The 23,449-nt window shown below is 43.7% G+C and overlaps 1 protein-coding gene across 1 annotated transcript in view; it reads left to right on the top strand.

Moving 5' to 3' along the window:
* The first annotated feature begins 4,339 nt into the window (after positions 1 to 4,339).
* Positions 4,340 to 23,449, top strand: part of LOC146822620 (uncharacterized) — a 298,045-nt gene continuing 278,935 nt past the window's right edge. Inside the window, exon 1 of the mRNA XM_085606794.1 lies at positions 4,340 to 4,476. The gene's annotated coding sequence lies outside the window, so the exon portion shown is untranslated. The remainder of the gene's footprint in view (positions 4,477 to 23,449) is intronic.

Here is a 23,449-nt window from a genome sequence, read left to right as displayed (position 1 = left end):
TAACCAGAAGTATAAGTCGCCGGAATGGTCATATGTGGCGCTGCCTGAAATAAAAGAAGAGGCGGATAGCCAAGAAAATCCAGAGGTGACTGTACCAGAAGTGGTTGAAGAAAACAAAGAATCGGAAATCCTGAGAGTGATCTTATCCGACATTGGAGAAGAAACTGATGTTCAGGAAGTTCTGTGTCAAGATTGTGGAAGAAAAGTAAAAGACGATCAAATGCCAAACTGAAAAGACCAAAAAGTGATACCAATGGAAAGACAATAAATAACTAGAAAGGACATAACTGATAGAACCAAGTAGGTGCTTAGAGCCTTGGGTTAGACAAAACTAGTTGTGAAGTAGAAGAGGCTAAGTCAAAAGACACTGATCATTTTTCGAAATGGCAAACACAGAAAGTAGAAAAACTAAATGTGTATTTCTTAGAAGATGGTTCAAAATTTGTTGTTGTTGTACAGGATTACTAATGCTTCTGTGGAGTGCGTTAGCGCTAATGGTTTCATTTAAGGTTACACTAGAAACAATAGAAGGACATAGTAAGAATAAAACCAATGTTGAAAACATTCAGGAAGTATATCCGACTAAAATAGATAGAAATTACTTACATAAAGACAGGTCCATAAATGATTTCTCTAACAATCTATTTTCAAAATTACTGAATGAATATGTAAAGACGATGGACGTGAGGGACTGCTACGTCTGCATGCAGTTACCTGCATCTGTGTCTGAGGGAGTGACCTATCATCACCTCCCAGTAACGTATGGAATAACATGTAGTGTAATAGCAAGTCTGTTTTACAAAATAGGGAAATTAGAATATTATTTTTCAGATGTCGATAACATATTTTCACAAGTACCTGTAATTAATAAATTAAATAAAGTAAAACCTGCAAAGGTATTAGGCGAATTTTTCTTAGAAACTAAAGAACTAACATTAGAGTCCATATTTAGAAATAATCTAACTTGTAGTTTAAAGAAAGAGGAGAAGGTGTTCTTGGATATGGTTGAGGAAAGGAGATTGAAAATGCAAAAGAAAGCCTCTGAGGGAAGAGAGGAAAAGACAGCCTGGGATGTTGAAAAGGAAAAACATTTGAAAGGAGAAGCTAGTCCAACAATGGCTTTAGATTGGCCTCAGAAAGGAAAGTTGTGTATTAGAAGGAATCAAACTGTATATGATAATTATTTTGTAGGTAACAGTGATTGCCATGATACATATCGAATCATGGGTGGATGGGGATTTAAAGGAGGAAATGATCAAGTTTTTCCGGGATTATATTTTATCTGAGGGAACAAAGCATATTATCGATTACCAGATCACTGGTTTGGCACATGTTACGTGGGCCTGGTTTTCCCAAAGATATTCCATGTGGGAAGAGGAAGAGATGGTGTACATGAGTTAGGTAGACAACTAACACGTAGAAAGAGAGAATCTTGGTCAGAAATTGTGGGAGACATTTTTGGAGCATTGATACCAGCAGTGGGAATATCTCTGAATGCACATAAAATTAGAAAATTATCAACAGTAGTGGATCGCTTGTCAACAAGCACCGCTGGAGGATTTTTATTGGTAAATACAGAAATGGTTGCCATGAGTGCCATGGTAATGCAAAATTGACTTGTCCATGATATCATTTTGGCAAAAGAGGGTGGAGTCTATGGAATGCTGAAAGTTCAACATTGTTGTACTTACATTCCTGACGAAAGTCAAGATCTAAAGTCAAACATTAAAAATATAACTGATTTGCATGAGGAAATTGCACCTCTGGAGGTTGAAGGTGTTTGGGAAAAGATTGGAAAGAAATGATCTTCTATTAAAATTAGGTAGTACATTTATAGGTAAAATCCTATTTCCACTAACCTGTGTAATTTTTCTAGTATTAGTTTTAAGACTAGGATGTTTATGTTGCAAAAGAAAGAAAATACAGAAAAATGTAAAAAGAGAAACTTTGAAAAAGAAAGAGAATAAAAGACGAGAAAGAGAATTTGAAGAAGTAGAATTAGAAGGAATGAAAGATAGTAGGTATAGAAAAGCGAGAAGGGAAGAAATTGGGGAAACAGAAATGTGAACTAAAAATCAATGAATTCATTTTTTTTTCATAAAATTTACAAAAATGTTAGGTATTCTGGTGATAAAATCACCAAAGGGGGGATTGATGGAGCAGGTAGTGCAAAATGTTGTATACCTCCTCTATTCTTGCATGAAAATACTAATTATATAATCTATTAACTATAATATTATTAAACGAGTGTTGCATGTATACTAATCAACATTATTAATACTTAAGGTACATGTGGGATTTGCATTTTGCTTGGCTAAATAACCTTTATAACTAAAATCTGTACGCATATTAATAATAGTATATGTGGTAATAGAATACTGCATGATATATGTTGCTTTGTGATGTTGCATCCTTGAAGTGGATCGAAAAAGGTGAATATAATGGCTTTAAATGTCGCTATATGCTAGATAAATATAAACACATAGAGGGATTAGTAAGGGGTTAACATTAGAATCACCATTTCTATGTATTAATTACTCTTTTGTGTTTGTTTTGCTTAAGTTGACATCTGTGCCTAAATCCAATATGGCCGCTAACATCGCACGCAGAAGTGGCCACTGTCTCGTGAGGCATGGAATCAATTGCGCATGTGCGAGTATGTATCTTGAACCTCTTGGCGACCTTTGCACAACGTGTCTCCGGTCAAGGATATGGAACGGGACATTCGCCAAGATAGGGGAACAATCAACCTTACAGAAAACCGGAACAAGCTGACACTTTGCTGACAAATGATCTCACCCCTCGAACTGTACTGAAAATCTGGGAATATAAATCGTACGCTCCCAACCAGCCAATCACGACTGTCCTAAAGCTTAAAATTGTAACTTCTTTAACTTGCTTTCATTATAAAAAAAGTGGTAGAATAGAGAGGGGGTGCGTTCGTTGTTTGGTCGTCTTCTTCATTATTTTTGGAGAGAGATCGTTTCCATCATTTTTCCCACCTTCGTTGTGATGCCTTTCCTGATGATCCAGATGCTGCCCGACCGTTTGATGACAACAAACTTTTTCTAAATCAACGGACTATGATAGATGCTTGCACGATTTCTGGTCCTTTGAGAAATTGGGACTGTAACGTGCTGAGCAAAGAACTTTGAGCTTTGGCCTGCTTTTTGGATAATTTACGACAAAATTTGATTATGCAGAGCCAATGAATCAGAGGACTCCAAATAGCCAGATTAGGTAAATATGATGTTCTGCGATTTACTTGAATTGATCTAGAAATTCTAAACTTTGACGAGACAAATGCGAATATAAGTCATTATGAAAATTTAGATAAACAATTATTGATTAACGAGAAATAATGAGTTGTGGTTTTTCATTAAGAAAGTTAAGGATTCTGAGTCTTAGAATGTGTTTTAGCTGGTTATAAATCACCATCAACCAAATCAACTAAATTGGTCCATTGACCAAGTGGGTGGAGTGCCTTGATGTTTAGGATTAAGAATCTATAGGCGAAGGATGTTAATGTATATTTTGTAAAATAACTTTTCTCTCCCTATAGGTTACAAGGTTTTCCCCCCCCCACATGTCCAGCATTTGAATTACTCATCCCTCCTGTGTACAGACTCGTAAGAGAGATGTATGAGTGTTGGTGTTATGGGCCCCACCAATGACTGCGTGTGTGAATGAGCTAGTGTGACGTTGGGTCTGCGATGCAGGGAGGGTATCGGTAAATGTTATTCCCCATTTTTCCCAGTCTCCCGCTGGATCACCCGCTTGAGAATATATAGTATGGTGCCAAACAACAACAAATAACATATGGCATTAAGAAGCAGTAAATATAACAAAACAAGGAAATGTTAACATATAATCCGGTTTGGCTTTCTTTTTGTGTAATGAGTTAACCTGATTTGTTTACATAAACGCATTTCTCATGCGTTTTGATATGTTCTGTAACTGGTACAGAGGTCATTATGTATCATCATTTCTTGCTCTCAGCGCGGCCCTAACTCGTCCCATTTGCCACACCTCTAACTCATTTTAATGGGTACCTGCACTTATTTTTCCCATTTAAAGCACTGCGTTTCACATAAACCCACTAAATGTGGGCAGGGATGCTGGGATTCATTTGGCCACTACGCGCAGGTGGCTAACGCTACAACGGGAAAATTAATTCCGATGATAGCTTTCCAAAGAAAGTAGAGATGCGACAAGCACTGAAAGCGTCATAGGGAAACGCCATTGTCGCAGTTTCCTCCTCTGATGACAGTCCTTCTTTGGTTTCCGAAGCACTTGTCTATTCATGGAAATAGACATGGAAAAAAGACACAGCCAATTGACCCACAGGTCTTGTTGGTAGTCTCTTCTCTTTCAATGGTTATACTTGTGCGCATGCGCTGCCGCCATTAGCCTGCGAATCGAACACATTTTGAAGAGGTGCGGGTTTTTCTCATCTCTGTCGAACGAAGAGAAGAGGTAAGTGGTGGTGCTGGTCACAATGTTCCCTAGGCACTCGACACCGTAAACCTTTTCGGTTTGCGAGTGAAGTATGGTTGGATCAGAAGCCAGTTATTAGGGAAGCCAGCGTAATGGCAAACGATAAATATGGCTGCGAGGAGGCGCGCATTTCGCTGGAAGCAATAGTCCACATTATACCTGGGATTTCCATTTATAGTTTGTGTTGTTCATGACTGCTCGTTACAAGTCTACATTTGGAAGAGGTTACTTGGTTCTCGCCACCTTTTGAGGAGGTTTAACGTGGGTGTTGGAACGTTTCCTGCAGGTCGCTCGCGAGGGCGAAGGCCTTCCATTTCAAATTAAGGTGCCCTGCGGGTCTTCTTTAGTGCTGACGAGGCTTTGTTCACATTTGCTGTGTTTAATATAAGATCGTAGTTTGAGGGTTAGTTATAGGAACCTGGCCTCTCCTGTTAGGTAGATGTCTGGAACGCACGATCACCCAGGAGTGTACTCTGGCGCTGAGCCGGTGTGCGTTTATTCCAAACACACGTAGGGCCTAGTTGGACTACTCGAAAAGCCAAGTCTTCAGCTTCATGCGGAATTCAGGCAGTGAGGAGGATTATTTTATGTTAGCAGTAGGTTGCTCCATGCTTTGGGAGCAATGTAGTAGAAGGCTCGACTGATGGATCTTGTTTTCAGTGTTTGTGGGATTTGTGAAAATAGTTGTTCGGATGAACGGAGGTGGGTGGAAGGTTTGTGAGGAGGTGCCTGGAAGGTTTGTGAAGGCTGGTGTAAATGTTGAGGCATGCTGGGCCAGTGTTCTGCAGTACCTTAAAGTGGGTGCGGAGTTTAAATTGTGAGTTAGTGAACCTCCTTCTGGTGTGTGGGGTGAGTGTGCCATTGGTGGTTGAAAGTGATTCTGGCTGATGAGTTTTGAATGATCTGTAGCCCTCTGTTGAGTTTTTTGTTGCTCCTGGCATAGAGGGTGTTCCCGTAGTCCAGCTTGATTGTGGCCTGGCTGTGCGTGGTGGTGTTCTGGGTACTGATAGGGAGCCATTTGAAAACCTTCCTCAGCTGCTTCAGAGAATGGAAGCATGAGGCAGAGACCGCATATACTTGTGCAGTCATGTCGAGTTTGTTGTAGATGATGATTTTGAGGTTCTTGTCGTGGGTGTTGGTGTCAGTCCTAACTCTTTTGGCCTTCAGTTGGAGTCCCACAGTGATGCACTCTTTCCAAAGATCGCAATTTTGTTCTTGTCAGTGTTCAGCTTTAGACACTTGGTCGTCATCTAATGGACAATTCCAGTTGTTATGCGGGTACTTGGCGTCTTGTCTGGAAGGGAGAGAATGAGTTGTGTGTTGTCTGCGTGGTGAAGGACATTGATATTGTGAGAGTGGATGATGCTGGCTAGAGGGATTATGTATATAACGAAGAGGGTAGTGCTCAGGGAGAATCCTTGTGGAACTCAACCGATGAGGTCACGGGCATTCGAGGTGTACGGTGTCAGGCTTACTGGGTCCTTCAAGTCAGGAAAGAGCAGATCCATCAAAGTGCGGGCCTCGAAAAATTATAAAAATGTTACTAGACCTACAGGTCTAGTGACTTAAATAATCTACTTGTAATGCTCTTGACCAAAAAAATTGGTTTCAAATGATGTGATCGTGGTTTAATTACTTAATTCATTGAGCTGCCATTTTCTTCATTATCACATGAGAGCTCCTTCAAATGTGCAAATTTAGCATGTCTGCTGTCCAAAAACTTTTGTTTGATGTAATCGACTATTTTTCCCCCATATGTGTGTGTGTATGTGTGTATATATAATATATACACACACATATTACAAATCTAGCCACATATGATATACATGACCCCTGACTTACTTCTTATTTAATTAACAGCATTTCATCAGGACGGGGACAGGAATGTTTCTCAAATCATGTTTAAAAATTATCCCTTTTAACAAATACATAACTAAAGCATGAAGTAGTAGCGCACTGTCATTTGTAATCGACAGATTTTACATTGAAATGGCCATACATTTTCCCACTGACATGCAGCTTTACTAATAAAACTTTATAGTGTACAAACAGTAATGTTTGAAAATAGAGTTTCTGCAAATATGTGTCATTTGCACTTCACCAAGTAAAGTGTTCTGGTTTGTTTGGATCCTATTTAACTTTTTGTTTGCGTAACACTTCTTGGTTACAAAAAAAATGTACTTTTGTAGTTCCTGGTATATTTTGAAATATTGAATTGCAGGGTATTTATTTTACAGAGTTTTATCTAGCGCGAACTTGACCAGAAGGTATGGGGTATCAGCGCTGCAGTGTGACCATAAGTGTATCTTTAATGAATAATGTGTTTGTGTAGGTCTGAGTATATTGGAAAGCATTTGAACTTCAACATGGCCGTGTCCTTTTTAGGTCAAGCCTAATCAGCGCGCAAGTGCTGCTTAGGAGTGACCTCTTGGAAACGGTCTGTACTTTTTAGAAAACTCGTGCATCTACTGTACTCTCTCCAATGAGCGCTCGTGCATGCATGGCTGACACCTTGCAGGAGCAAGCAGCAACGCCATCTGTTTCCAATTATTGCGCCCGCGCTTGTTTACATTTGCCTATCTCGCGGTAGAGTTAATTGGAGACAGATGACGTTCACTTTTGCGGCCACGCGTTTCTACTCGTTCTTCCTTGTTTTTTTTTTTTTTTTTTAAAACCTTTATTTGATTTCAAAACAGTTACAGACATGGGCCTACACCCACTTGGGCCGGCCGCTAATTAGTACGAGATGTTATTGCACCGTAATACAAACATGGCAATCCAAAGATCCCGTTAGTCCATCCGCACTCAGAGTGAAGGCAGCAGTTGTATTCGAATAACAGTTCTGAAGACGGTTTCATCTTTCAATTTAAAACTTATAAACATTTCACACAAACAAGGCAGTGAGAATTGCAAGTATCCGTACCTTGTTTTTTAATTAGCACAGCTCTCTTGCCACAGATAATGTAAACTGCGTCAACATGCACTCTTCTCTTAACAACAAACTTCCAGCGCCCTGAAGACTAATTAATGCTCGAGGTCCCAAACACGTTCATGACTATGTTTAATTTCCTCACGACTTCACTCACCTTTGACAGGTTTGCAGCCGCCTTGATCATGAAGCGATGTGGGAGAGAGTAATTGTTCATTTAGGGAGGTTGGAGGAGCTCGGGAGGTTGGAGGAGCTCGGGAGCCTGGATACTGTGGCTCTTAAGGCAGAGTTCTCAAACCAAAGGGAGGCTGATGTCCCATTTTACAGGAAACGTAATACATTCAGAGGAAACACTGTTCCCATACGGCCATACCCATAGAAAGATGCTGTTTTAGCAATCAAGCTTCCTTCCTTTTGGGTCCTTACCGAACAGATAGCAGCAGTGCATTTTCACACACACACACTCCAGGCAGTGGCAGACACTTCCTCACAGTGTGTCACCGCGCCTTTAGGGTTAAGGGCAGCTTGGCCTCTCCCACCTGCCTCTCTCCCAGGCACCAGCTGTGATGATGTTTATTAGTTACGTGGACACTTGCAGGCCAGCTGACTGCAGGCGGCTCATCAAGAAGCACATACGGCTTTCATTTTCCAGTCCTGGGGGGATTTGTCAATCATGCTCTCTCTTCAGTCACAACCACAAGGTTGGTATGTACAATCTTCTTGCTCTGCAGCGGGTAAATATTTCTGTCTGCAACACATAGTGTACCTTACTTCTCCAAAAACCACCACAATAACAAACCTCGACACACTACTAACCTCCCCACTTTTTTTCTTTCTTTCAACAGCCGTAAGACCCTCAAACCGCACACTGCTATGTTTGATGGCTTTACCACTGCATCCCACCCACAGGCTTAACAAAACACAAATCTACTAATCCCTATTTTGTCCCGTTTGACCCTCTTAGTCCTGCAACTACCATTCTCCCGTGACTTAAAAACAGGAATCGGATTTATGTAAAGTAATCTGGTGCTCGTGTAAAGAGCCCCAATTTGGTCACTTTCGTGCAATCTAACAAGCATTGGCATAGCCAATAGGTCTCGCTTTTGGGACCTTATAAGTATTTATTTAGTTATTGCAGCACAATATCCTTGGGGCAACATCAACTACTGCATGCTAAACACTTAAAGGGTCCCAAAGGCGAGAACTATTGGCTATGCCAATGCTTTTTTTTTTCCCCTGTTTGTACGAGCAGGTTGCGAAAAACCTTGTGTGCTTACAGCTCACCAATTACTTACCAATGGTTGGTGTTATTGTTGCTTTCCTTTTCTTACTTTTTATTTGATTATTGCATTCTTCTTGTGTTCGCCACTCCTTTGGAACATGCATACCCTCTTTACGATCCCTTTGATTGGATGGCTTGTATCCTTCCACTACGCACACATAGGAACCTCCTTTTTTCTTTTCCATTCAGTGCTCCATGAAAGTGCACTCCCACCCCACATATCTTTTCTTTAAACGGACAGCAACAAGTATGTTTCAGCCGCAGTGTGGCTGAAAGCAGACTTTATAGGTTGTTTCTGTTTTTCTCCTGCATTCCAAATATTTCATAAAAGCACAAGCTCTGGCACACGCATGAATTGTCTCGCTGGGGGTAGGGCCATCTGCTGTATTCACTCAGCTGGTGTCTAAGACAGAATGACATCTCCTCACTGAACATAGGAGCAACATTAGGTGTGAATGCTTCACCTAAGACGATCAAGCACGTTTTGCGAGGGAGATAGTAAAGATAACATTAGATGGACCGTTATTGATTATCCCAACATTTATGGCCACCCAAACGATAGCCAGTTTCTTTTTGTTGAGGGAACACTGGTTCTGTGTTATGAATGAACACCAATAGGCTTAATGATGATAACCTATTAACCACCTCTCTCAAAACAATAAGGGAATATAAACATCCCCCAGTTAATCAGTTAATTTGGTTAGTATTGTGAAGACTGAAAACAAGACTTGTACAGTGGACACAAATCTCCCTTGTATGCGGTTTGCTCTCTGCTGCCTTATAAACGTCATCTGTATTTTTAACTACATTGTTTTTAACCTTCACGCCCCCTTCCTTAAGAGGTGACTTCTGGCATTTCAAACTCCTTATCAAGCGTCCTTATACGTTGGCATTCATGACCCCACTTTGTTTTAAGAGGGGATAGTGTCCCCCTCCTAGGCAGTAATTATATTTAAGATTTTAATTCTATGCCCCTGTCTGTGCTATGGTGGACAATGACTATTAATGGGCCCTTAATTCTATCAGTATGGTATCACCACTCTCCTTGCTTTTAGCAGGCAGTGCGTTTCTAATTTAGTAATTGTTTGGGGGGGCAAACCGTCTTGCTTTTCTCCCCCTACCCTTTTTTAGGTCTCGCCTGGCGTTGGCAGCTCGCATGCAGTGCTCTCATCATGGCGAGGGCCTTTTGGAATCAATACGGATTCCAAGCGCGTGCGCGGTGGGACAGAAGATGTGCACGCGGGGACTGGATGCTTTACTGGCGGCGTGACACCCTGGGGATTTTTTGTTTGGGCATCTGCTCCGCAGCTCCTGGCGGTGGACTCCGCACAAACGTTACTGCCTGTAAACGATTTTGGTCATTTTAGCTTTATTTTGGTTACTACAGTCCCGCGCCCCCCTCCCTGAAATGAGCTTGCTGTAACTATAAAAGTAGGAAGCCAATAAGGCTTTATTTGTTCTCAGCCGTCTGGGAAATTCACTTGTCTGTTTACTTTTTAAATTATTTTTGGGATGTATAATTTATTTATTAACAGGGGCTCCCGTGACACTGTCCCGCTCCCTCGTCTGTGTAGCGGCCCTCTGTTTGTGTGTGCTGAGTTACACTGACAGCATGCTGTTTCTTTCACGGTACAGTGTGTCTGTTAATGGTGTAAGAAGCACAAACATTTTCAGAATATTTACATTACAATTCTGCTATTTGAGTTATTTAAAATACTATTTTGGTTCTGATGATGACGCCATTAACGAAACCCTTTGCCTTTCCCATCACTCGAGTTTTCATTTCTTTTATTGATCCTACTCGTTGGCTCCTTCTGAAGCTGGTTTGGAAGGCTAGTCATTAACTTGAAAGGGGAGCTGCAAACCCGTCTCTACCTTCTGCGTAACACTGAAGTTGAGCACATGGCAGGGCAACAGCTGTTGCCGCGACCTACCATGGCTTAGAAGAAAGATGTGTGTCAACGAAGTGTGGGCAAACCTAGGAAAGAGGCCGGAATATTTCACACCACCCGACCAATTCTTGTTGAATCCGATCCCCTCAAATCAGATGCATTTATTTCAATGTTTTATATTGTCATCTTATGATTACTTCAACTTGTTGAAATACATCGTCTGCCATGTGGTACATAATACAGGAACCAGTAACTTGTATTACTTGTATGTCCTCAAGCCGGTGATGCATACTGTAGGAAACCTATTGATCATGTGTTTGGACTTGAGTCTCTCTAATTTTTGGGTTTGCTGGAATATCGTGGCTCCAGATGACCGCGAGTGCCCTAAAGCACAACTGCTGGTTGTGAGTTTTTGTGTGTAGTATTTTCACAAGTAGGGCTATGTGCGCTAGCGCCGCGCAGCACTGCATGCACAGTGCTGGCTGAAGGAAAGAGATGCACATTTCAGATGAAAGCCCCTGAGTAGAAATGGCCCACGTTGCAGTGTAGGTTACCGTTAAAAAGAGCTAGTATTAAAACAAATGCTGCAACTGACGGGGTTAACATGCCATCACTAGCAGGTGTGAGCACCTGGGATGAGGAACACAAGATACTATGATGCTATCAACCTGCCTGCAGATGAAGCCGCAGGCTCCAAGCTTTCGCCAGCAGGACAAAGAGGCCCCCGGCAGCTGCAGCCTCTTTCGATTTAAAGGATGAAATGCTGCGACCCCGTCACTGTGCACATAGGTATTTACAGATTGTGCCAATGTTATCCCTTCCAGGTTAATCTATGTGCACCCACCCGTAATAAAATAGATTAGTGTTACTTTCCGGGTAACCACATATATCTGTGGTCATAGATGTATTTACTTCATACCTAGTGGGGCTTGTTGCCCTTTTATCAGACTGATCCGAACTACTCCGCAGACATTTCTCTACACTATCATAAAGGTTTATGACCATTCGAGCCTCAAATTGTGTGCAACTGCGCGTCTCTCGAGAATCGCAGTTTATTTAGGTGTTTTGAAAAGTGCCGTGTGTCATCTAAACACAGAATGCTGAAATATGCAGGAAGAGAAAAAAGAAAAAGCATAAATGCTAAGCAAGTTCAATAGAGCCCAGCACGAAGAAGTGGAAACCCCATGCCAACATTTCTTAATCATGAGCCCTCCTGAGCAGAGCAATTTGAAGGGCTTCGGGACTCCGACGTACCCGGCCCAGGTCACCCCAGAGGTGGGGATCTGTGAGGTTCCATGGGTTTGGCATGAGCGTACCCAAAGGGCGTCTGTACTCCTGCTGATGAAATGAGTGGCATTATGGGGTCGGACGAGAGGACGGGGATGCGTCCTTGCGTACAGCTCTTACTGCTTGTGGTCTAGTTTGGCACTACATCAATACCACGTGTATATGCTTATGCCAGCAGTGAAAACAAAAGCTGCCCAATAACAGCTTATCTAGGGCAACGCTACTAATAAACACACATTTTATTACTATAGTGCGAAGCGCAACTTCAAAGTATAGCAACATTGACATGAGAAAAAACTGGCTGCAGAGTGCACGTCCCAATCACCCTCTGCACGTCTGTGTGTATGTGAACTTAGTCATCAGCCTTGAAAGGCTGTGAAAAAGAGCAGGAGTGAGCAGGGTAATTGTAACACCTTTTATTACAGCCATGCAAAGCCTTTAGAGCAAATGCTGTAAAACACATGAAAAACAAATTAGTATTGTTCTCATTAATATTACGCTATTGTGAATTACTGGGTTAAGTTCTTGAGTAGTGACTGGTAATACTAAAGGGAACTACGTTAATAAAAAGGTTAGTGGGGCTTATAGAGGCACTGTAAGCCAACGTTGTGAGCTAGCTGGTCTATAGGCCAACATATCCTGCGGGGGTGTCCGGAACCAGTCTAGGCACCAAGCCCTTAGTTTATGTTGTCCAAACACTGCGCAGATCCTACGGATTAATAGGAACTACACAACAGCATCAGTGAACACAAAGTGGCTTCCACATTCCAGTCCTCCGATACTCAGTCACTCTCCTTTGCTCACAGACTTTCCTAGTCATCCTCTCACTACGGTCTTCTCCAGTGTCATTTCTAGGGATGTGTGTGAGTGGTATAGTGCTCCTTGCCATGCAATGTCCACAACTAACTACTCATTATTGCAGACTAGCAAGCAGGGCATACCTGGATCTTTATGCATAGTGTAACCATCAGTGCTATTTCTATAATGATTATTGCTTCCAGTATCCATGACCCCCCCCCCCCCGCTCTTAACCCAAGTCATTTTTCATTCTCACATTCTTCCTGACCCTGCTCTCCCCTGACTTAGTTCCTGAAGTGTGCAGGATAATGGACCTCTTCAGCATTCAGAGTGTTGTATCTAGTTATGGTATCCTTATGCACCAAGGTGCAGTCATGGTGCCCTCTACTCTCAGACTTGGTAGCCCTAGGTCCTCCGCCCCCTTGACCTTTGGTAAGTTCCAAGCTGCTTAGTCTGTTCCCCTGCCACCAAACCGTGCCTTTTTTTTTTTCTTCAAAACCCTCTAACAGCAACTCAACCCCCACAGTGGACTGCATGAGCATGCATGTAGTGGTTATAGTGCAGCATGCCAGGTCTATTATACTTCTATTGTGCTCGGTGAGGAATGTGTTCCTGACATTGTTCAACATTGGTAACAGGTGTGTGTCTATTGTTGTTTTGTCTGGCATATGGGACTGTTCCACTTTAATGAACTACTACGATCTCAAGTGCAGCATTATCTATGGTGCTCTTTTGTCGGTATTTGGTGTATACCGGATATATTGCTATCAATTACATTATGGGATATTTGTGTCTTAGGAAACCTAGTCATTAATTAGCTACCTGTTTGTGAACCTTTCGGAACTTTGCCTAATGCTATTCGTAAACATGGAAGTCTGTAACACTCCCGTCTTGATTCCCATTCTTATCAGACAGGTAATGGAACATCCATGTAGGTGTATTTACTTTATAGTTGTAGATTGTAAAATGTGATGTACCCTATTACTCTGTAAGTCAGTAACTACTATCCTCTCTCGGAGCAGGTGTGCACAAATTCTGGATAACATAATACATGTATCAATGTCATTCAATGTTCCTAGTAGAAGTTCTTTAAAGGAAATCCGCAGGGACCATAAGCGTTACTGTAGCACAAATAACTGACACCGGAGTCAGTCATTTAGGTCTTGAATTGCAAAATAAACCTTTAACATTATCAATCTCCTGTACCTTTTATATTGCATCAGAGGTCACCAGTGCTTGAGCAATGGGTACTTTAAAACCAAGGTGAGGTGCTCTAGAAAGGATGCTCCATCAGAATCTTTCAGCCAGAACCGCATATGATGAAAGCGATGAATTCTTGTAACTACCTAGCAGGTCCTACGCTCCTACTGAGACGGGCTCCAGCAACTTTGGTGTCAAAACTCAATGATATGAAAATCTATTCTGTGTCTGGGGTACCCCCTTTGTGCAGCATCAGAAGTTTGCCAGCACTTAATGTTCACCAGGTACTTTTTGAGGAGCAGGGCCCTCTTGCACCCCCCGGAACCCCAGCACTGTGCAGCACAAGCAGCCCTCTTCGCAACCGCTTGGTGCTTTGGTGGAGATAAGGTTGTACCAGCGTGGTGTTGGTGGAACTGCTGGTGTTGCCTTTGTTCTGATGCTATCTTGGTGTGAGGGCCAAGGGTCTAGGAGATCAGCTCCTCACACTGGGCAGCTGGACAGGCTTTGGCTTCTGATGTGGGTGTTGGCAGGGCTCCAGTCTCCTGGTTGGAGGTTGTATCCAGTTTGTGTTGTTCGTGTGCCTGATGATGCGGTATCAGCTACTGAAAGTGGAGCAATAAACGTGGTCTGAGATATGCCCAGGCCAGCCTCAACAACACTCTGTGTGGACTACGTTTGGTCTCTCCTTACATTCTTTCAAACAAATGGTAGTGCATCAATCCAGAACAGCTCGGTGGATGTACAAATCTTTTCATGTTCTTTCTTTTCTCTGTGCACAGTGCAGCTTTGCGTGTTGTTCCCAAGCCCTTTGCAAAGACCTTTTATCACACCATTGTAAGAAGGTGGAAACAAATAGTTATATAAATAGAGAATACATAGCCGGCGGATTTAAAACGTATCAGCCTATGCGAGAAATAAGTTATATAACTTCTCCCCTTTGTGCATACGTTATCTCGCAGCCCAAAGATAACGCTTGTACTACGTGTGCGGTATAACTAAGTGTACTCATTAATGCATTCAACATGGAGCTTCACCCTTCATTGAACACTTTCTTTCTATTATATGTGGGCACGACAAGACCAATAGTTGTCCAGCAATGTATCATACATTAAGGGCACAAATGTGAGCAGTGTACATGATATCTGTATGGTTTCAGGAATTTCCACGGGCATATACTTTTACATCCTTTCTAAATGTACAGAGGGCCTCTCCTCTGATCATGGCCGAATCAACTTGAAAGGACATGATATATTTAAACATAACATTCCTTCGTATAAGGAAATAAACATTTCCTAATCAATGCTTGACACGTGTCACACCTTTGCCCTAGAATCCTTTTGGCTTCTGGCTTCATTTACATGGCACAACAAGTGTAGCATAAACTTTTCAACTTATTCTGGATAAGGAGATGAAGAGACATACTTCAAAACAAAATTCTCCCATCAATGTGCAAAACCCAAAGCATAAAGTAGTGCATAATTCCAGTCACAGCAACACACAATATAAGGAAAAGAAATTGATGGGTGAATGAATAGTAAATGTACTTCTCCTCAGATATTGAAAATATTTGCATCACCTACTAAACTCAACACAAAGCCAAGAAAAGGGAACAGAACAGCATCATGCTAAAAACAACCTTTATATTCAATGCTATGTCTCCACTGTAAGCTTATGGCTCACAGCAACCCCCCACTGATGCCGCTCACCTAAAAGGCATTTTAAATCTGTAACGCGTTGAATCCTGTAAATATCACAGTACGAAGCATAGTTAGTCAATGCATACTGTCCTTTTTGCATTTGAGTGGCTTTTTTCCAACTAAAACATCAACGAAACACATATATAAACATACCATTGTCCATTTTTTGTAATCCCTAGTAAATGCACTGGATCAAAACGCAATTTAGCGCACCCTGCTTGACCCTAAAAAGGGAAATATTAATACACACAAACACATGTATTAAAATGTTCATTCTCCTTTTGGTGCTAATTGGTTAAAATCTTTAACATTTATTATCCCTGGTGCTACTTGTACATGTGCAATTCTGGAATACTTTATCTTTTGAAAAATACTATTTTTTTGTTAAATTATCCAGCATTACTCTGAAGTTGCATTCTATTGTATTGCTTGTTGTGTGCTTGCTTAGCTAAAAACTTTAATTTTTCCTTTTGGGTGGTCATTCCCTTATCATAAAACGATTTGGTATTCCTTTACTATTTCTCACTGATTATTCTTTACTATTTTATAAGTCATTTGCAAGGTCACTGGGTGTGTGATGGGAAAGTCGGTGTGGCGGCAATCCGTGGTAAGCTATTCCTCCGGACCTCTGATGGTTCCTGTACCGCTGTACTTTGTGCTGTTGTATCGTGTAATGTATGCCTCACAGATGTGCAAGTATCCCACATCAGCTCACACCACCCTTTCACATAGCTGTACTCTTTTTGTTTTTTGTAAGGCTATAGTTGTACGGGAGCAACTGTGATAACGACTGTGGTGTACTTGCTTAAACAATGCGCCATAGCTGTGCTGTTCTTTTATGAAACATACTAGATGGAAGGACATGGTTCCTACGCATAACATCAAAAGTAGCTGTACAAGGGTCTGAGCTCTAGTGACATTTCTGTGTTATTAATAAACACCTTATTGTGTAATCAGTGCGTAGTCCATATCAATAATATCTGTGCACCCTGCTGCATCTTTTACAAAGCCTTTTCCTACTATTCATCCTTTGCCCAACCCAAGCACCAACATCATATCTTACTAAACCCTTCTGTTCTCTTCTCACAAATCCATACTTCCACACGGCTGTCTCCTACTTGAGCCAATTATCCCATACTCCAAAGATGGTATTCTGTCTGACACATGTAACCATCCACATTCTTGTCGACACATCTCTGGCCTCTTATCTGGATGGAGAAAAAAATAGGGAATTAAGAACATCCCCCCACTGTCTGCAGAAAACTGTAACCCTATAATAGGTGCACCACCAGCCAGCGCCTGCACCAGGGTCGTCACAAAAAATCATCCTTCACCCTTTGCCTCCGACTGCCAAGGGTGAGCGCCACCTGCTATAAACCTGTAAATCAAGGAGTGCCTCCTGCACCAACCTCTTAGTGATGTCCAACCTGCATACACTATCTGACCCCCTTTCTATTCACGTACTGAAGCGTTCAGTTCTCGACCGGAGAGTCTCCCCTGGCAACGTGGGGTAATTAGGAATGCAGAGACTCGCTCTCTCTGGCCCTCTACCAGAAAGTTACTGCAGGCAAAAGGTTGCACTCTCCGGGACCCAGGAGCGAAAGCAGCAGACTGGCAGCTAAAGCCCAAATTTAGATGAACATGAGTGAACCGGGAACATTATGGTAAGACAGTATATTTGGAGAAAACAGCACAACAGTTGTCTTGCATGAAAAAACCAAGATCAGCTCCTATTATGAAAGAGCCAAGTACAAGTAAACCCCCCCCCCCCCCACACACACACCAGGTGTCCGGAACTGTGTAAAAGACATTAACTCTAGGGGGCACCCCTCTGAAGAAGTCAATCCCATGGTCTATGGCAGGGACAAGGCAAGTTAGGACCCCAGCCTTCTCCAGAAGAATCACCACCTTCCTCTTTTGGCCAATATAAACATGAAACACGTGATATACCCAATCCATGTACCCCAAAGATATGCACTCACCTGGGACAGCCCCCAGTGCAAACTCCTGAGTCAATCTCCTGGGACACATACCAGCTCAAAATCGAAAACACACCCTCAGCCAGGGCAGTGGCTGCCCAGGCATCCAAATAAAGGACCTCTGACCATCAGCATCCCCTGAGCACAGAATCTGTCAATGAGATATACCCAATTGCGTGTACTCCTAGCCACCAGATACGGCACAGATTGTGGCATGTGGACTCTGGGGGGGGGACAGTGTGACCGGGATGAAGCAAAGCACCACAGCAAAGAAAATGTTGGAGAAAACGGTCATTAAAATATTCGACAAAAGAGAAATACCGCAATGTCAAAACCTGTACATACGCACAGAGGCAGCAAGACCGGGGGCGCCTCTCGCTTAGCGTCAAAACCAAAGGGTCACAATCTGGAAACAAGTGTGCTGCATTACTCGAACAGCACACAAGAAATGACAGGGACAACAAAGCAAAGGCCTGGGGAAAAGTGGAGTAAGAGCAGCCAGAGATGTGACAGCTACTCACAGCTGGTGGAGATGGAGAGAGAGGGGGGGGGATTGGGAGGGGGAATTGAGAGGGAGAGAACGAGCAAGAGGAGGAGAGATAATGAGAACGAGAGCGGGAGGGAACGAGGAGGAGGCGGCGAGAGAGAGAGAATGTTAGAGAGAGAACAGCAAGAGAAAAAACAGCAATCCTGGAGTCTTATTCTTCACCAAATGTGGAATCCTACATAAAATAAATATAACACTCTGTCCGCACATATGATGATAGAGAAAATGTATTATACATGCAGCACGTGTAAGATAACACCTGAGTGTCCAACAAGAGGAAATCTCCCACAATCCTTTGTCTGAAACCACAAAAAGAAGGCGTCGCTATACATGCAATTAATTTCCAGTACAATCACTAAAAATAAGTTTCTCGGAAATGGTGGACAGATGTGTCACCTGCCCATCACCAGACTGTAGATTACACAATTATTGAACATCAGGCCAATCAGGAGAGGCCAACTTTGCGTGATACCTGCATGTTGTAAGGTGGTGGGGTTGTCGCTACCTACATGTCCCTTGATTGTGACAGTTGGTACTTTCCAAGCTAATTTAATGTGCTAGTAACAGTAAATGCTGTCTGAAAGATTTGCGATATATTTGTCCAATCACGGACATAAAAGCTTTGCCACTTCTAAATATAGTGTGGGCAAAGGCCTGTTGCTCAGCTAGCATCATGTGCTGTATGGATGATCTTGAGTAAGCCTTGCATTGCGATACCAGCTTACTTAAAGTAAAAAAGTAAACTACTCGGAGCACTGAAAGTGGCTTCCACACCCCGGAGAGGTAGCAGCCCTGGGCCACTGAGCCAGAACACAAAAGGATCTCGCGCTCGAGGGGCAGGTTTGTTGCTCCCTCGTCCTACTGAGCACTCCTGCAGCATATTTGGGGCTCTGAAACCTCTCCCACAATCGCTTACCAGGAGCATCGAGCTAACACTGCTGCGGCACAGGCAAAAAAGGAGGAGGCCGAAAGCCTAGTAACACGCTCCTTTCTGGAGGCTTTGTTTGCCTCACTCAGGGATGACCTCCAGACTGTCAAAAAGGAACTATCGGATGACCTGAAAGAGATCCTATTGGACCTGCTGGAGGCGGAGGATCAGGTCTCTGTTCTTGAGAATCCCAAGACTAGCTGCGATGAGGGGATGGAACCGTTGCAGCAAGAGATCATCTGACTTGGGGACAAGCACATCGATTTGCAGGCGCACATTGAAGATTTGGAGAACCCATCACGACGTAACATACTCATCGGAGGGGCCTCCCTCAACGCAGAAGGAAAGGACATGGGAGCTTATGTTGTGGACCTCTTCCTCCAGATCCTGGAATTCGCCCCGGAAGGGAAGATACAGCTCAACCGCGTGCTTAGGTTGGGACTCCTGCCAGCGGAGAATTCCTGTCCAGCGGTCATAGTGGTCTGTGTCCATGACTTCCAACTTAAAGCATTGCTTGCAAGTCCAGGGACCAACACGCCTACAATTCAGAGTGCACACTCTGATGCTCAAGCAAGATCTGTTCCCTCTTACACTGCAAAAGAGACAGGATTTCCAACCAGTCACCGCCTATCTCTGCGACCAAGGCGTTTCATATTCCTGGGGCCATCTGTTTTGCATCATATTCCGGTAGGAAGATAAACGTCACCAGCTCAAGTCCCTGCCAGAGGCCTGTTGTGTGCTGAACATCGAAGAGTCCACAGAAGGAGACTAGCTGACGGCCCCTGGGAGGGGTAAGGCCTGGGAATGCCTCAGATTGCAGGACGGTACTGGGAACTGACCCACAAACCATGGCTCTGGAGAGACAAGCGGTCCAGGAGAAGTCTGGTGATGCAGACTGACTGGAGGCAACATGAGCACCAGAAAGAACCTGGATTGTAGTGAGTTGTATGGATTGGAAGGGGGGGGTGCAGGAGCAGATGGATTTGGGGTAGCTTGGGGAGCTATTTGGACCACAGTACAGTCCAAATAACCCAATTCCCCAGTGGGATATTTCTGGCTCTTGCCAGAACTCAGGTGTGCAGAGACACTGTTTTGGTTTGTTTCTTGTTATAGTTTTACAGTGGATACTCATACCATGAAGGGGCTCTTTGACTCCAGCACACATGGGGCTCGCCAAGGATGGCGGAGGATGAGCCAGACAGAGAGGCACCCTCCTTTCGTGGTATCTACTGAGTGCTTCTTCCTTCTACATCTCCACAGTATTGTCTAAAGATTAACCACAACGTGAAGGGGCTCAATGGCCCGACAAATCAACGGATCATCCTGTCCTACTTGGAGGGGACAGGGGCAGACCAGCATCTTCTGCAGGAGACCAATTTGGTTTCTAGTTATGTTTGTCACAGGATGATGTCACCCACTTTTCCACACCAATTCTTTACCTCACCACCTCTAAAACAGCAGGAGAGGCCATACTGGGCTCCTGCTATTTTAGAGGTAAGATGGTCTCCAAGCTAGTAGAGTGTAAGGGATGCCTACTAGATTGTTCTGTGATTTGAGAGAGCATGTTTTTACTCTGGCTGCCTTCTACGCCTTCAGAGCATTTCCTGAAGCACACCGTGGCCGAGGTAATGTCAACACAGTATAGAATGGCACTTATGGATGGAGATCTTAACTTTGTGTTCGACCATAACCTAAACGCTCAGGTCACCGATTTTTTTTTTTTTTTTTTTTAAATTTTTTTTTTTCCCCTCACCTGGGGGCCTTCTCCGGTGAAGGGGCTCAATGGTTGCAGGAGATGGGGCTGAGGGACCTATTACAGGCCCAACACTCCCAGGCTCAGGACATTTTACTCGTATGCCCATAAGACATACGCACGCCTAGACCTTTTTTTGGGAACAAGGGAGCTCCAGCTCTTAGTCGTAGACCCAGAGATAGAGCCTCGATTGATATTAGATTATGCAGCCATATCCCTTACTTTAGCCGTCTCTCCCAGACGTCGCCATTTCCTGTCATGGAGAATGCAGGAGTCACTAATCCATAAGCCAGAAGTGGTGAAGAGTATTACTCAAGCAATAGCTTATCTAGCCGTTAATGATATGGATGACACTCTGGTCACCGCTCTCTGGGCACTTATTCGGGGTGAGCCGATTGTTATCCGCCACTGACAGCAAACTCCGACGGGACAAAAGAGAGCACCTCCGCAAGATGAATGCACAGGGGCACTAAGGCTTTGGAGGCAGCTACAGGCGGTGCACGTACAGCTAGCGGGACTGGCCTGGGATTTCTATGAGGATCTTTATACTGAACAAACCTTTGCACCAGAGGGACTGGATTTATACCTCATAGGGGCGTGCGCATGTCACAACTGACGTCTGAGCCGGCTGACAGTCTTGACTGCCCAATTAGAATAGTTTATCTCTGCAATAGTTCGCCAGAAACCCCTTCATTCACCAGTACCGGGTGGTTTTCTGGCTGTCTTTTACAAGACCTGTCGCTCTACCCTCACTCCAATTCTGACCCGGCTCTTTAACTCCATAACAGGACCAGGCATGGTTCCATGCTGGATGCCTCCCTAGTGGTCGTTCCTAAACCTGGGAAGGACAAAAAGCAATGTGGCTCGTATCGCCCGATTTCTCCTCTTAATGTTCACATTAAATTGTTCACTAGCATTCTGGCAGCACATTTAGGACCATTATGCCATGGTTGGTCGCCCCAGATTAAGTGGTCTTCGTCCCACAAAGACAATGCAGTGACAATTAAGCGCATAATCCATCTGATTGACGAGGCCAAACGCTCTTGCAGGGAAATCATGCTTCTGGCTATAGATGCAGAGAAAACATTTAACTGGCTGTGTTGAATCTACCTGGAGGCAACATTCACCCACTTTGGCAAACACTTTAGCACATGGGTCATTAGTAACTACGGGCAACCGCGAGCGACGGTTCGAGTAAATCGGCTGTCTTCTGCTCCCTTCCCCATCCTCTAGGGTACGCACCCGGATGCCCCCTCTCGCCCCTGTTTACATGGAAACCTTCGCCCAGTGTATATAGGACAATACAAATCTCACAGGGGTCACCTTAGGAGGGGAGGAGCACACTGTTGGCCTCTATGCTGATGAGTGTATTTTGGCCTTGGACAACCCAGCAGCATCTCTTGCAGCCCTTTTGACTGAGATAGAGGGTTTTAGAGAGGCTGTGAGTTTCCGCATTAATATCCAAAAATCTCAAGTAACCAGTCAGTTTCTCCGGCGGAGCAACTTGCTTGCCAGTATCACTCCAATGGGCGACCATGTGTATCCCCTACTTAGCAGTTTAACTGGCTCCTGCAGTAAAAGCCACCATGTCTGTTTTAATTATTGTACCCTACTTTAGCAAATAAGGCATTACCTCGCCCAATGCAGGCATTATTGGCTGTCTTGTCTCGGCCACATTGCCGCCCTAAAAATGACTCCTTTACAAAATATTATTTTTGTTCCAGACTCTCACAATAGACCCACCCACTGGAATGATGTTGACCCTGCAAGGATAGATGAGCCGCCTTCTCTGTACAGACTGGAGACCCTTATTGCGGTGCAACCAGCTTTATAGACCACCTGGAGAGGGGGTCTGGGCATTTCAAATCTTCTAGATTATTACCGGACTGCCCAGCTTCGCTATATGGTGAAGTGGACCAGGGAGGAATCTGAGAAACATTGGCTGGACATGTGAAGGGTCCAGTTTCTTCGTAATTCACAGCACCCATGTTTTATTTTCTTCACCGATCACGAAGACCACGCTCTAGGTGTGGCATCGGGTGGCAACGTGCAGTGGCTTATAGCCGTTTCCCCCTCCCCCTTGACACCGCTAATAGACAACACTGACTTTACTCCAGGAATTGACCAAAGGGCATATCTGCACTGAGTGATGCTGATCTATTGGTCATTTCTTCGAAGAGGGCCCTCTCAACTTCGACCAGCTGCTTACAGGCTATGTGCTGCTGGAGAGGCTGCTCTACCTGCAGGTATGACTCTGGCCCATATGTGCCGGGGCGCAGAGGCCCCTCACTTCCTTCAAAAAGTGACTAGTTACAAAAACCTCAGGCAAAGACTCCTCACACCTGTATGGAATATTTCAACAAGCCATCCCACTGACTAAGACAGTGGGACAGATGCGCTAGAAGATTGAATTGGGGCGACCCCTGTCGCAGAGAGAGTGGGAGAAGATATACCATAGAGCACGAAACACAGCCACAAAAATCATGACCTATTTGTGTCTTACACCAGCGCACATTCATAGAGGCTTAAATGTATCTTGGGAAGTATGCCAGTTATGTTGTGTTGGTTCTTCAGTTTCTGGGGCGATAGAACATTTGTATGGATTTTCAGGAGGCTTTGGTGCAGTTGGAAGGGATGTGGGTCCCCCAGGACTCTTCTCC

This window comes from Triturus cristatus, chromosome 5_2 (genome assembly GCF_964204655.1).
Source record: "Triturus cristatus chromosome 5_2, aTriCri1.1, whole genome shotgun sequence".
Lineage (NCBI taxonomy): Eukaryota > Metazoa > Chordata > Amphibia > Caudata > Salamandridae > Triturus > Triturus cristatus.
Note: the sequence above shows the minus strand (reverse complement) of the source record. Positions and strands in the feature narration are given on the sequence as shown.